At 44.2% G+C, this 14,528-nt stretch overlaps 1 protein-coding gene across 5 annotated transcripts in view; it reads right to left on the bottom strand.

Annotated features, from left to right (window-relative positions):
• The window catches only part of ATP2B1 (ATPase plasma membrane Ca2+ transporting 1), a 128,361-nt gene extending 114,454 nt beyond the window's left edge, over positions 1-13,907 (bottom strand). For 4 of the 5 annotated variants that reach the window (XR_008665881.1, XM_055336327.1, XM_055336322.1 and 1 more), the window contains exon 1: positions 13,753-13,907. The gene's annotated coding sequence lies outside the window, so the exon portion shown is untranslated. Of the gene's footprint in view, positions 1-13,132; positions 13,384-13,752 lie in introns of those variants that run through there. The other variant, XM_055336323.1, reaches the window with a different exon arrangement.
• Between the last annotated feature and the right edge of the window lie 621 nt (positions 13,908-14,528).

Raw genomic sequence — 14,528 nt, 5'->3', positions numbered from 1 at the left:
AAGAGAAAAAATAACACCTGCTTTTAATATTCAAATACACATATAGAAAGATGTATAGCTACTAAATGTTAAAAAGCTACAATCAACTAATCTGTCCTATTTTTCCTCCTCTATCACATCCCACTTCTGTAGCTATCTTAAAGTTCTCAAGGCCACCATAATCTAGCATCTTTTGAGGACTCCCAAATCCTTTCTGTACACATACAGCTTTCAGTTAAACTATAATCCCTAAACTATAATCTCTCTAGACCTCCCAAAACCACTCCAAATTTCTTCCTTTTTGACTCCTTTGGGCATCTGCCTCATGGGGTTACCAGGTGTTGAATACATTGGAGAGGCATGGCCAAAAAATAATCTCTTCAAAAAAGTTTTCCCTCTTCTCAGGACAAAGACCTTCACCAACACAGCCTCCCTTAGTAAAACATTTAATTTGAATCCACAGATATCTATCAGGAACAGAGTCTGTAAGGGCAAGTCCAGGATTATGACACAACCCAAAACTGATAGCCTGGCTCTCTACCTTGGCCATATGTGGAATTACAAGCAGAGCTCGGCACAACTCAAAAAAACCTCCAAAAATAATAGTGACAGAAGGACAGAGATCACTATCCAGAGTTCTAAAAATAGCTCACGGTGGTAGCAAAACTATGGAGTTCCAAAAACGTGACAGCTGACTCTAAAATGTCTTTCTTCTTTAAATAAGAATAACTGGAAACAATCTATCCCCATTCATTATAGGAAGAGATTAAAGAACACGAAGGGGACATGTGCACACACTTACATGGGTTCCTTGGAAGCACATAGCACCTGATGAATCACCACATAAAAAAAGAAACCAAGAAAGAACACTGGACATGGACTGAGGCCGATCTAAAGCTCTGCATAACGGTGTCTCTTCTTGGCAGGTCACAGTTGGTACTGTCTAGCACAGGGATCACAAAAATATGTTCTGAAAGAGTATATTCATCCAAAATCTTAAATTTTCCACTCACAGTCTGAGAATTTAAAAAAAAAAAAAAAAAGTTTAGCTACAATGTCATAACCAGAGCCTGTTAGGACACCTTCCCAAAACTCCAAGGTTTTATTTTATAAACACTACTACCAGAACTTCCACTGCTGGGTATTAACATACATTCCCACTTAAAACTTTTAACATTAGGGATCCCTGGGTGGCGCAGCGGTTTGGCGCCTGCCTTTGGCCCAGGGCGCGATCCTGGAGACCCGGGATCGAATCCCACATCGGGCTCCCGGTGCATGGAGCCTGCTTCTCCCTCTGCCTGTGTCTCTGCCCCCCCCCCCCCCGTGACTATCATAAATAAATAAATTTAAAAAAAAAACTTTTAACATTAAACTTAAATAGTTTTCTCCTCTGCTTAAAAAAAAAAAAGGTACATTAATCTGTAAACAAGCATTTTAGAAAAATAGAAGTGACCTCCATTTCTATGGGCTTCTAAATATTCTATTCCACTTAGTAAAATCTATCTACCCTACTCTTAACAGTAAGGATAGCAGAACTGTTGCAGAAAGAATTAAATTTATATGTAGTATGGTTATAATAGAGTATTTCTCATCATCAACAGTGTCATTCAGCTGACATATTACTTAGCCAAACTTAAAAGAAATAGTGTCTTGTGATAAATTCTTACCACAAGCACATTACAGTTTCTAAAGACAGACAAAAGAAGCATTTTACTGGAGCCCAACGTCAGTGGATTCAAGCTTAAGACTAGACACAAGATGTTCATTCAAGAGTCTTTATGAATCTCACAGGTATAAGGCACTGTGCCAGGGGCGAGCGATAGGAAGATTAACAGTTCCCGCTCTCAAACTGAACATCACACAGAGGTGTTAAACAAGTAAACACAAAATGTGAATTTTTAAAAGCACTATGAGAATTTCAAAACGTAAAGCAAAAACCTGGGAGTGAATGGCATAAACTGTATGCATAGCAAGAAAAGACAGAGAATCCCAAATACCTAACAGCCAGCCTCACAGAAAGAAGGCTGGAAGAAAAATTTTAAATACATTCTTTTTTTTTAATTTTTTTTATATTTTTATTTATTTATGATAGTCACACAGAGAGAGAGAGAGAGAGAGGCAGAGACACAGGCAGAGGGAGAAGCAGGCTCCATGCACCGGGAGCCCGACGTGGGATTCGATCCCGGGTCTCCAGGATCGCGCCCTGGGCCAAAGGCAGGCGCCAAACCACCGCGCCACCCAGGGATCCCCTGGAAGAAAAATTTTAATGAAGAGATAACAAACTACCAAACTCCTTTAAACCCAGTAATTACAAAGGATATAATCATGGATGAAGATAAAGATGTTTACTGGAGAATTATTTAACATAAGAGAAAAATTTAAAACCCAGATATCTAATAACAAGGAAATTAGCCATACAATGGAGTATCACAGTCATTAAAATGATATGAATGGAAAAAATGACCTGAGAAAATGATAGTTTTTTAAAAGCATACAACTAACTATACCTACATTATCTCAAGCATGTTAATAGGTGTACAAATTTTTTAAAGGATCAAAAAATAAACAGAGGTAGGATCATGAGTGGTTTCATTTTCACATTGGTCTATATTCCCCAGACATTATACTTCAGTGTTATTACATCTTTTTTTTCCTTAAAAAATTATTTATTTATATATTTAATTTATTTGAGAGAGAGAGAGAGAGAGAGAGGGAGGGAGGGAGGGAGGAGGGAGGAGGGAGGGGCAGAGACACAGAAGGAGGGAGAAGCAGGCTCCACGCCGGGAGCCCGACGTGGGACTCACGTGGGACTCGATCCCGGGACTCCAGGATCGTGCCCTAGGCCAAAGGCGGTGCTAAACCGCTGAGCGACCTGGGCCGCATGGACTTTTTTTTTTGGACTTTTTTTTTGGACAAACCACTCACACACACACAGAGCCAATTCCAGAATCTTCAGGTCCTTTCCCCTGAGTTGGTCAGAGTCCTCTGAGAAGAGACTTCAACTCTGGCCAACAGCCTGAAAGCTAGAGAGGGAAGAAGGCTGGGAATCTTAACATTAATATGTAAACTCACACATTCTCACATTTTAGTATATTTTTGGTAGGGAGCAGAATTAAATGCAGTTATATTCCACTTCTTTAAGTAGAAGTCTTAGAAGTGTGTGTGTGTGTATATATATATATATATATATATATATATATATATATATATAAAAGCTAAACTATTTTCATGAATGAAACAGTATACACAGATGAAACATCAAATGATGATAAGCTAGTTAAAAAATCATTAGAAGGCAAAGCTTAAAGAATAAAGAATTAAATGGCTGAAAATTCAGGGCAGAGTGGGGAAACACCTGCAACTATCGAAAAAAAAATGTTTTAAGTTGGGGTATCTCCGTGGCCCAGTGGTTGAGTGTCTGCCTTCAGCTCAGGGCATGATCCCAGGGTCCTGAGATCAAGTCCCACAACAGGCTCCCCGCAGGAAGAGTCTGCCTGTGTCTCTGCCTCTCTCTCTCTCTGTGTGTGTCTCCCATGAATAAATAAATAAAATCTTTAAAAAAATTTTTTAAGTCAAAACTTCCAAGAAAAACAGTTAATAAAACTCCTTGATCTTATATTTTGTACTTTTGGGGGAGGTAATAAGAACACCCAGTGATATATCCAAGGTCACTTGGCTTTTTACTGGTGAAGATAAAACTCAAATTTAAATCTGGAGAAATCTTAACATCACAGAGCAAAAACCCAAATCAGAAATTTTCACGTTCAGTCACACGTACCACAACGACATAGGAGTATCATAACATAAAGACACACAGGCTCCGAGAAAGACGGGTAACCCAAGCAAAAGGAGTGAGGAAGCAAGAGGTCCAGAGGCAAAAGCGGATCAGGTAAGTTCCAGCATTCAATTACATATAGTGGAGTTTAAGCCAAAGGCAGGTGTATTGAAACTTTACCCTAAATCCACTCCGCACCCAGAGAAGGGTTGCCTGATTCATGTTTGTTTTTGATACCAGACATTCAGAGAGGTTGATGCTAGGGGATCTCCTTTTCCTAGACCTTGCCATCCTCTCCTCTTTCCCATGTCACTGTCTGACCTTCCCTGTATTTTGTCCTTTACTTGCACCGTCGCCCTTTCACTCTATAGTTCTCCACTATGGTGTTAGTTGTCAGGACTATCAAAAGACCCCGGTTTGTGATTCACTTTTTAAACAAAGAGTACTTCAAACATCACTCACTTGATTTTAGGTGTGAGGAAGAAAGAATTATGGCAAAGAAACTGAAAATTACGCATAACTCTAGGTAGTAGCAGGGCAGCACGGAGTATGTGCCAATGTCATCCACGTGTCCCAGCAGAAAAAAATGATGCCCTTACCCATTTCAACATTTACTAGCTTTTTTTTTTTTTAAGATTTATTTTTTTTTTACATGAGAGACAGACACAGAAAGAGGCAGAGACGTAGGCAGAGGGAGAAGCAGGCCCCTCACAGGGAGCCCCATGCAGGACTCAATCCCAGATCCCGGGATCACCCCCTGAGCTAAAGGCAGATGCTCAACCACTCAGCCATTCAGATGTCCCTCAACATTTACTAGTTTCATTGATTTCTGCCTTCACAGATTTTTTTTTCACTGTCAAAACCATTCTACGCTCCTCTTTTGATCAGCAATTTTAGTATTACTATCGCCATGTTAAAGTAGAAGCAAGTCTTATAATTCCTTCTAAAATAGTAACTTTACCAACAATTAAGTCTATACGGTTTACAAGGGCTAGAAGAACAATCACTGGAAAATGAATGAGCTCTGGAGAGCAACTTTTCTCAAGTGTTAATATAACAGCTTACATACATCTATATAAATCATCAATTGCTTGAATGTTTGAAATTACGACTCAAGTATTACATGACCATTTAACATAAATGATAAAGTCAAGCACAGACTTTCCTTTCTTGACCTAAAGAAAGACAAAAAAAATAACCACATTATAATATGCTTTAAACTTTAACAGAGACCATATACCTATGCTTCTTCCTGATGCCTACAATGATCCTGCACCAGGTTATAAGCCAAGAGTTCATTCTCAGTTCGTGGAAAACAACTTTCTCTTGGGAAAATTAGAACCTGCAGCAACACATTTAAGAACTTTGCTCCAACGGTATTTCTTTAAAAAAAAAAAAAAAAAAAGATTTTATTTTTTTATTCATGAGAGAAAGAGAGAGAGAGAGAGAGAGAGAGAGAGAGAGAGGCAGAGACATAGGCAGAGGGAGAAGCAGGCTCCCCGTGGGGACCCTGATGCGGGACTCCGTCCCCAGACTGGGGGACCATGACCTGAGCTGAAGGCGGATACTCAACCACTAAGTCACCCAGGCGCCCCTCCAACAGTATTTCTAATAAAGAGCAAAAATAAGAAAATCATAATTTAAATTTTAAACCATAATACATGCTTCAAATTATGGCATCTTACCTCATGCAATATGCTAATGAACTACAGATCAACAAACACATCTTAAGAACTTCCATCCTGATGAAAGATGTCACAGAACAGAAAAATGAAATTGGTCATTTTAAGATACAAATTTTAGGTAGTATAAGGACTCATTACAGTAAGAATAAAACCTAAAAGAGAAATTAAATACTGAACTGAAATTAAGAAATGGAAGGCTGGGATGCCTGGGTGACTCAGTGGTTGAGCATCTGCCTTCAGCTCAGGTCATGATCCTAGAGTCCCAGGATCGAGTCCCACATTGGGCTCCCCATGGGGAGCCTGCCTCTCTGTGTCTCCCATGAATAAATAAATAAAATCTTAAGGAAAGAAATGGAAGGAAGACTTCCTATATAGAAGCTAAATTCTACTGTTCTAGCAACATTCTGTGAAGTACAGCTGTCTTCCAAAAGTAAAACAGGTTATCCTATGAGTCCATCCAGGTTAAAACTGCAAAGGTAAATAAAAAGACTTCAGAAATTCACACACACAAAAAAAATTCCTCATCCTTCTCTGTTTCACCTTAACAAGGCAAGCCACACAATATCTAAGTCCTAAATCAAAAATGCCAAAAAACACTGACTGGACATTTGCTAGAAAAAGTCCTATATATCCTCAGGAACCCACGGTCTTATCTCAACTCCTCTATATTATCTCCAAATGAAATTAATGACAAAAAGCAATTTATAATAAATGAAAGTGTATGACCCAGACTACAAATACAGAAAAATTCAGACAGGAAGTTAATGAGTGATGACTGAGGAAGGTAGACTACTGCTGAGTTTTGAAGGATGGAAACACTTAGACAAGAGCAAGGGTCTTATCAGGTGAGAGGAAAACCATAATGAAGTCACAGCAAAGTGAATGAGAAGAGCGTATACAGAAGACTATATTAGACTTTATGATTGTCACGCAGTGGGCAGTCGCCAGCACTAAGTTACTGCAGCACTGCACTCACCTCCAGGAAACAGGATTCAGAGTTTGACCTATGTGAACAGCACCCCCTCCAGGGTGTGGTGAAACCATTAAGTAATATAGAAAAATAACAAGTGGGATGATCCACTAAAATGGATTGTGTGAAGGGAGCAAAGCATTAAACACATTTACATAGATTCTGTCCATATTAGCATATTAAAGGATGGGAGAAGAACCGACCAGGAAAACTGCATAAACCAGCAATCTTGGGATTTTGGTTTGTCCCTCTTCCCCTAAAAGACCCCTTATTAATATTTCTTAAAAGTCAGTGTTCTAAGCACTTCGGAAAATAAGAACTACTTTATAAACGGCCTTCAGAGTCAAGTTGCATGTTGAAAAAGAGAAAAATGAGGAACCATTCAAAGTTTTACTGAAGAAATGACAGCAGGAAAGCTATTTAAAAACAAAAAAAAAAAAGTTCTGGCACAAATATGAAAGACAGATTAAAGCAGCAGATCTGAGGATTTTCAGAGTAAAAGATTGTTTAATATCCTTCTGGGACAAATTCACGGAGTTAGTACAATGAACAATAAATCCACACTGTTAATAATAACCAAGTTCTTTAAAAAGCATCTTCTAAATAATAAAATCCTTTTGAAGATCTATTTTGCAGAAAATATAACTATTCCTTCTAAAGTTACCAGGTCTTTACAGTAGTCATACCAGTTTACAGTTAGGCAGTATAATCTCAGATTTCACAATGTAAGCACGCACTGGTCCATTCAAAACTATCTTTATTCTTTCCCCCAGAGGCCCAGGTGACAGTAATATTATTACAAAGCAGCTATCCTAGAAGTTGAGATCCCATATTGTTGTAAGTTATTGCGCTTAGAAATACCAAATAATATTTTTGCCAAAGAATTAGCTAAAAACACTGCATATTGTTTAAAATAGTTAACAGTATCCCAGGAAAAATTTGATAAAAAATGTTCCGAAAGAATATGGTGAAAAGTTTACCCATAGTTTGTCTGGATCTCTCTCTGCCAAAAATCTTCATTAGTTTCGATTTCCATAGTCATTTGTAAATTATAACCCATGATTCCTAAATATATCCTAAAGCACAGCCAACAAGCCAAAGCTTTTGGAACAAACAAACAAAAAAAAATGTTCAACAGTCTTGAAATGGATTTACTTTGAAATTAATTTCATTATTAAAATGCATTTTAAATGCAGAAACAGGCTACTTACTGTTATAATGAAGCAAAAACTCCTATTTTAAGACTGGTCTTAAATAGAAAATAATTCATATGTGGTATATAGTATTAGATAAAAAGTTTAAAAAGTCAAACCAGTTTACGTCAACTGGACCTTATAGTTAATTGTCATACAAACTGTTATTTAGCTTGTTAGTAAAAAAGTAGTAACTTCTGTTTTAATGCATAGAATAGTAAATTATCAATTAGCCCTACATCATTAATATTATTGAAAAATCATTAGGCACTAATCTGCTGCTTCTGAAGGAACAGCTAGCTGCTTGTTAACTGAAATTGGTAAGGACTACTACTTATCCACAAATTTATGTCCTTTTAGTTTGAAGAAACATCCAAAGCTTTTCCTCCTAACAAAAAATAAGAGCTAGACTAAAGCACAGATATTCAGTGCTGTACTAACATAATATGCATTACTTTTACCAAAATAAGTCCACATGTTCAAATCACTTGGAAATGGCAGACAGGAGGGCATGAAAACAAAAAGAGAAGAACATTCTTTGTCTAGGAGTTTACAATGCCTAATAAGTAACTTAATAAATAACCACAGATGGATCTTCTGAGAGAAAACAGTGAACACAGATAACAAAAATATTTTCAATTTATCAGGTTTACAACTGTCACAAAAACCACCAGGTCCACAAGTCAAACTTGGCTACAAGAGTCAAAACTACATGAAAGCACTAACTCTGCAATATTCAAAGTCAAATAAATCAACAATGTTATTAAGGCATCTCTACTATATAACTTCAATCTAGTTATAAATTTAACATGTTTCTCAAAATGCAGACTGCTGGGCCCCGCCCCAAATCTGCTGAATCAGAACTGCAGGGGCAATGCCAGGGAATCTACACTTTCAGTAACTCCCCCAGGTGATCCTCAGGCACACTAATGGTGAAGTGAGATTTATAAAAGGCTTTTGAATTTCAAGAACTAAAATCTCCTCCTTTGGGACCTTTGTAAATTAAGCGTCATTACAAATTAACATTTCAAAAAGATTTATGTAATACATATGTTTGGCAGAAAAACAAGTGCATTAAAAAAAATTATAGCAGGAATTAAAAGAAGAAACTTTTAGTATAGGCCATCTTATTTTTGACACAAGATTTAAGACACCCCCAACCATTTCAAAGACCAACAGGTCTTTGAAAACAAAATTCCTTACTTAAAAACAATCCAATCTACACTAGTAAATCAGGGTATGAACTGTTTACATTATGCCAAATATGAGCAATAGATTATATTTACAAAGCTAAACCCAAATAAATCTGTTTATAGTCCAGTATTAAATTTACTCTGGTCAGAAACTGATTCTTCATAAACTTACATAACTTTCACAGACGTACATAAAAACATGTATAATGGAAAGAGCAATGGAGCAAAAACAAGAAGCCACCTAGAGTCCAGTTCTGGCTAATCCGGCTGCTAGCTCTGTGACCTTAGGGCCTAAACAAATCATTTTACCTATCTGGGATGAGTGGGGGAAGGCACAAGGCACAACTCTATTTTACTCATCACACAGGACTATTTATTGTGAGACTCAAATGAGGTAGTATGTGACATATTCTGAAGTATTGTACAGCACTTTATAAACCAAAAGTATTATTACTAAGAGAGCAAAAGTTGAGAGACACGTATCTTTAGGAGCCTGCTGGAAAACAGACTATTACAGAAACAATGAAAAACATAAAAATTACCTTTCAGGTTCCATTAGATATTGGACATTGTTGTGTATTCTTGTAAATTACAAATAAAATACACATGAATTTCACTTTGGTTACCTGTGAAATGTCCCCATTTCTAACAGATCTCATGCATAAAGATAGAAATGAAATCAGATGGGCCACCAATTGATAATTGTCAAAACTAGTCAAGAAGTATTCTTTCTCATATTTGACAATTGCCATAATAGTCTTTTAACAAAGCAATGCATTTATGTAAAACATTTGTAAAAGCTAAAAAATAAATCTTTTAAAAGTCTTTTCATCTTTAAAAAAGTTTTCCCGTAACTACTGAATCATTTGCCTTCAGTGTTACCACAGATTCTATACATTCCAAAATAAGCTACTCACAAGTACCCTTTTATATAATAGGACACCTACTAGAAAATAATATTCCCCTCCAACTGGGCAAGTAAGGTCTTAACTAAGGTGCAAAAATTTAATAACTTTCTGCTTCCTGATCTTTACTTCTTTATTGTTTTGCTCATTCATTACAAAATTCAAGAATTAAAAAGTGAAAACAACCAATTTCAATTGCATGTAGATACAAAAAAAAAAAAAGGAGGTAAATACTTCTTTGGTTGTACATAAAAGACTGATAGCTGTAATTGGCCTTTCCTCTTAAAACCTGTTGACCTATACAACTCCGTGCACATGGAAAGAGAATGTTTCATTCACAACGGATGTCTTTCAGAAAAGGCATTCAGTAAATTTAACCCCCAAATCAAAGATTCTATCAAATGATGCATAACAATGTATAATTACTCAGCATACATCACCCTAATTGCTCAAATAATGTCCTAACATGGTGCCACATTACAGACTAAAAAAAGCCTAAGCTACTCTTCATCTCAAGTAAATGTTTTATTCAATTTTAATTTAATAAAGCGCCTACAGCTTAATAGCTTATGCTTTACATCCGAAGAAATTTTATATATGAAGAAATTGCAAGTGTTCAATTAAAACCTAAATGCATATAAAAGGGCAATAATACCTTGTGACTGGTAAACTAGTAACTAGGACACATCATTCATTCATTCATTCATTCATTCATTCCTTGAGAGCTAAATCTTTGTTTCTTCATGTTACATCCACAGTCACAATTATCAAACAGTATCCTGTGCCTAAAGAGAGAGTGTACCTTGAATTTTTGGTTTGGAAGAGAGGGACAGGAGTGAGCAAGTGGGCAAGGAAGGAAATCTCACCAATTCAGCTGTCACTACAGCATTTGTCTTCTAAGCATTAAAAACTCCATTTATTTTTGTATGACATGCATTTGAGAGGAGCCATATATAGAAACCACTTTTCCCAACATGGTCTTTACTAAGTTCGAATAGAAGTACTCCTGCTGGAAGTCCTCATTTGTGTCATTTAAAAACAAGTAATTGTAAAACTCGCAGTAAAACCATAAAAGACAAGCTGTTGGAAGATGGGGAAAGAAAAAAAAAAAAAAAAGAAAGAAACCCTACTATATAACCTTACTAAAGGTTAGTAATTTCACAGATTTTTTGCAGGCTTCCTGTACAATCTGTTAATAGCACATAAGGTAAAAACAAACAAAGGGTAAAACCACTATCATGCTGGTAGGTACCTTGATTTAGTGGCAATAGATGGATTTAAATATCTATTTATAATGCAGCTATTTCCTTATTTCTCTTCCTAAGTAGGTCCAGACTATTACTCCTATTATCATAAGCACAAATCAAAACTAGTTTCTCACCTCCTCTCAAAATCCTACATTAAATCTCAAGCTTCAATCAAAAAACCAAGATTTCCCGTATAATTGGAGGAATCCCCCATTAATACAGAAAAAGACCATTTCACTTTATACGTCCAAATGGGGATGTCATAACGATAGCCGCTGTCATGAAAATCGGGAAGGCGTACACTGAATTTTTACATTTTAATAAAAAAAAAAATCACGAAATTTTTCAAATTAAAGGTGGCGCTCTGTCCTCAACTCACCCGATTGTGACTCACTTTTGCAGACTATATGGTAGGAAATAACAGTTACTTTTCAAAGATCTTTGCAGTTACACCCAAACCAAAATCAGGACAGAGATCCACCCTTAATTACAGCAATTTAACTGTCTCATCCGACGCAAGGTAGAAACTAAAACGTCCCCCCTGAAATCATGGCTAAATAAGCCCATTTCACACACTAGGTTTCTTTCTTTTTTTTTTTTTTTTTTTTTAAGACTCCTTGTAAGAAAAACGTTTCTTGATCTACTTCAAATTTGAACTCACCGGGACGAAAAAGACAAAAAGGGAGGGGGGAGTACCCAAATGAAACGCCCAAGTACAAAAAGCAGATTCTCCTCCAATCCCTCTAATTCCCCCAATCCGCCTCTGCCACACACAAGGACAGGGAGCGCCTGGGGAAGGCGGGCTAGCAGCAGGGCAAGCGGTGCGGGCCCTCTCCTGACTCACGTGGGCCGCCATCCAAAGGGTCACACACCCTCTGCTCGAGGACAGCCTCTTACAAAGCAGATCCTTAAAAGTGCTTCTTATTATAAAATACACGCACGTTGAGCAAGAGCTTTATTTTAAAATAAGGCTGTCCTCAGGTGGGGGAGGTTAAAACACAACAAAGGCTTCCATGTTGACAGACAGACAATCCGGACACAGGCATATACCTACACACGTATGAAAAAAAAAAGAAAAAGAAAAAGAAAAAAAAAACCATCCGTATAACGAATTCATCGTGAACAGCAATCGATACCCACAGGAGCCATTAGATCATTAATAAACCCAGAAAAGTAGCATGCGGAACAGCCAGGGGTGATTGCTCGCCGCGCTCCGAGCCCAGGCAAAGGTCGAAAAGAGGCGTGTGGTGCCGGGTCCAGCGCTCCTAGATTTAGAGCCCCCCGCCCGCCCCCGCGCCCTGCCCCCCGCGCCCTGCCCCCCGCGCCCTGCCCCCCGCCGCCCGCGCCCGCCGCCCCGCCGGGAGGCGAGCACCCCCAGCGCCCGAGTCCCGCAGAAACTGCTGAATGAAACGCGCACGGAGCCCGGCCCGGCCCGGCGGGGGCGGCGCGGGGGCAGGGTCGCTCACCAGCTCGGCCGCCGGGGCCGCCCGCAGGACCGCACCGAGGGAGCGCGCCCCCCGCCCCCGCAACCGGAATGCGGCTCTCGCTCCCGACCCTCGCCGAGCAGCGGGCGGAGGACGCACCGTGTTCTGTGGCGGCGCTGGTGGTTTTTCCTTTTAAACTAAGTCCAGAAATCCGAATCGGAAGCAACCGTGCACATCCTGGGGGGCCAGGCAGGAGACGCCGGGGGCGGGGGGGGGGGCAGGCGGCTCCCCAACTCCCGCGGAAGCGCCGTCCGGGGTGACAACGCATCCACCCAGCAGCCGCGGCCAGGGGCCGCCCGGGGCCCCCGCCCGCAGCCCGCCGGGCGCCCGCGGGGCCGGAGCTGGGGATTAGAGGGTGACCCTCCCGGGGCGCGGGGACACAGCGCCGGGCACCGCTGCCCTCAAGGTCACCACGCGCCGGGGCGGGGGCGCGGCCGAGACGGCCGGGGCACGCGGAGCAGCGGCGGGTGCAGACACGGAGCCCCGCGGCCGGACCCGGCGCCGAGGAAGCCGCTCACCTTTCCGAGCTCCCGGGGCGGGCGCGGCGGGAGCCAACCTGCGGGAGGCGCCCCGAACGCCCCCGCCAACTTCTCCCGACCGCGCCGCAGTCCGCGGGGCACCCGGCGGTCAGGACCCCGGCCGCCGCGCCCCGGCCTCCCCCGCAGGTGACCCGACCCGCCGCCGCCGCCGCCGCCACTCACCTCGCCCGGCAGCAGGAACCATCTTCCGAGGGGGGGAGGCAGGGGAGGCTGCAGGGGGGTCGGGGGGCCGGGCGGGAGCGCCGAGGGGCAGCGGGGAGCTCGGAGAACCGCGGCTCGGTCGTCCGCCCGCCCGCAGCCGCCTCGCGGGGCTCGGGGCGCCACGCGGAGGTGCGGCTGCACCTCGGGGACGGGGCGGCCGCGGAGCCCAGAGGCTCGGCGTCCACCAGCCGGGGCTCCCTACTCACGCTGCACCGCGAGGAGGCGGCGGCGGCGGCGGCGGCGGCGGAGGAGGCGGCGCCCAGCCCGGCCCCCGCCCAGAGCCCGGCAGCCGCCGAGTGGCCGCCCGCGTCCCCGCAGGACCCGCCTCCTCGGCTCCGCAGAGCCGCACACAGGGCGCGCCGCGCTCAGCACGGGCAGCTCCGCCAGCCTCACGCCGCCGTCCGCAGCGGCAGCGGCGGCGGCGGCGGGCGGGGTGCGGCGCCCTCCGAGAGCCCCGCGGCCACCCGCGAGCGCACGGCCGAGCACGAGGGGGGATGCGCAGAGCCCCGGGGCAGGGGCCCCCGTGTGCACCGGGCGGCCCGCAGGACGGCCGGGGCAGGCAGGGGGAGGTGAACGCTCACCCGTTCCGGTCTGGCGCTCCCTTCCTTCCACACCCACACGCCTCCCGCTCCACGCTGGCGGCGCAGCTGTTCCCGCTGCCTCTGCCGCCGCCGCCGCCGCCGCCGCCGCCGAAGCTCGCGCCGCCGCCGCTGCCGCCTTGGCTGGGCGCGGTCACGTGACGCAGCCCGCGGGGAGCCTGGGGGCGGGCAAGCGCGCGCACGCCGAGGAAGCGCGGCTCGGCCGGGCGCGGGGAGCCGAGCGCCGCGGAGAGGGCGTTTAAGGGGAGGATCCGGCGAGCGCGGCCCCGGCTGGCGAGCGCGCGCCCGGCGAGGAGAACTTGCCGCGCGGTCGGGAAAGGGTGTCCGGAGTGAGGGGCGGGGGCCTCGCGCCTCCACGCGCCCCTCCCTCCCTCCCTCCCTCCCTTCCTTCCCGGGAGCCGCGCCGCGCCGCTGCCCCCGCCCCCTCCCGCGCGCTCCTTCCCTCCTGCCGTGGCCCGCGATTGGCCGAGGGGCTCTGACGTCCGTGTTTCCATGACGTATCGCGGCGGGGGAGGGGCGGCGGGGGAGGCGGGGGCGGCCCGGCGCGGGGCGGCGACTGCGGCGGTCCCAGCTGCCGTCCCGGCGCGGGGCCGGTGGGCTGCGGGCGGGCGCTGCTGCGGGCGGAAGCGGGCGCTCGTCGGCCGGCGCCGCTCGGGAGCCCGGGAGCCCGGGAGCCCGGGAGCCGGGCCGCCGCGCGAGGGCGTGGGCGAGGGCGAGCGCTCCCGGCCCGCGCGGGTCCCGGGCCGCCCGCTCGCCGC

This window comes from Nyctereutes procyonoides, unplaced genomic scaffold (genome assembly GCF_905146905.1).
Source record: "Nyctereutes procyonoides isolate TBG_1078 unplaced genomic scaffold, NYPRO_anot_genome, whole genome shotgun sequence".
NCBI lineage: Eukaryota > Metazoa > Chordata > Mammalia > Carnivora > Canidae > Nyctereutes > Nyctereutes procyonoides.
The sequence above is the reverse complement of the archived record's forward strand: the minus strand, read 5'-3'. Positions and strand labels throughout refer to the sequence as shown.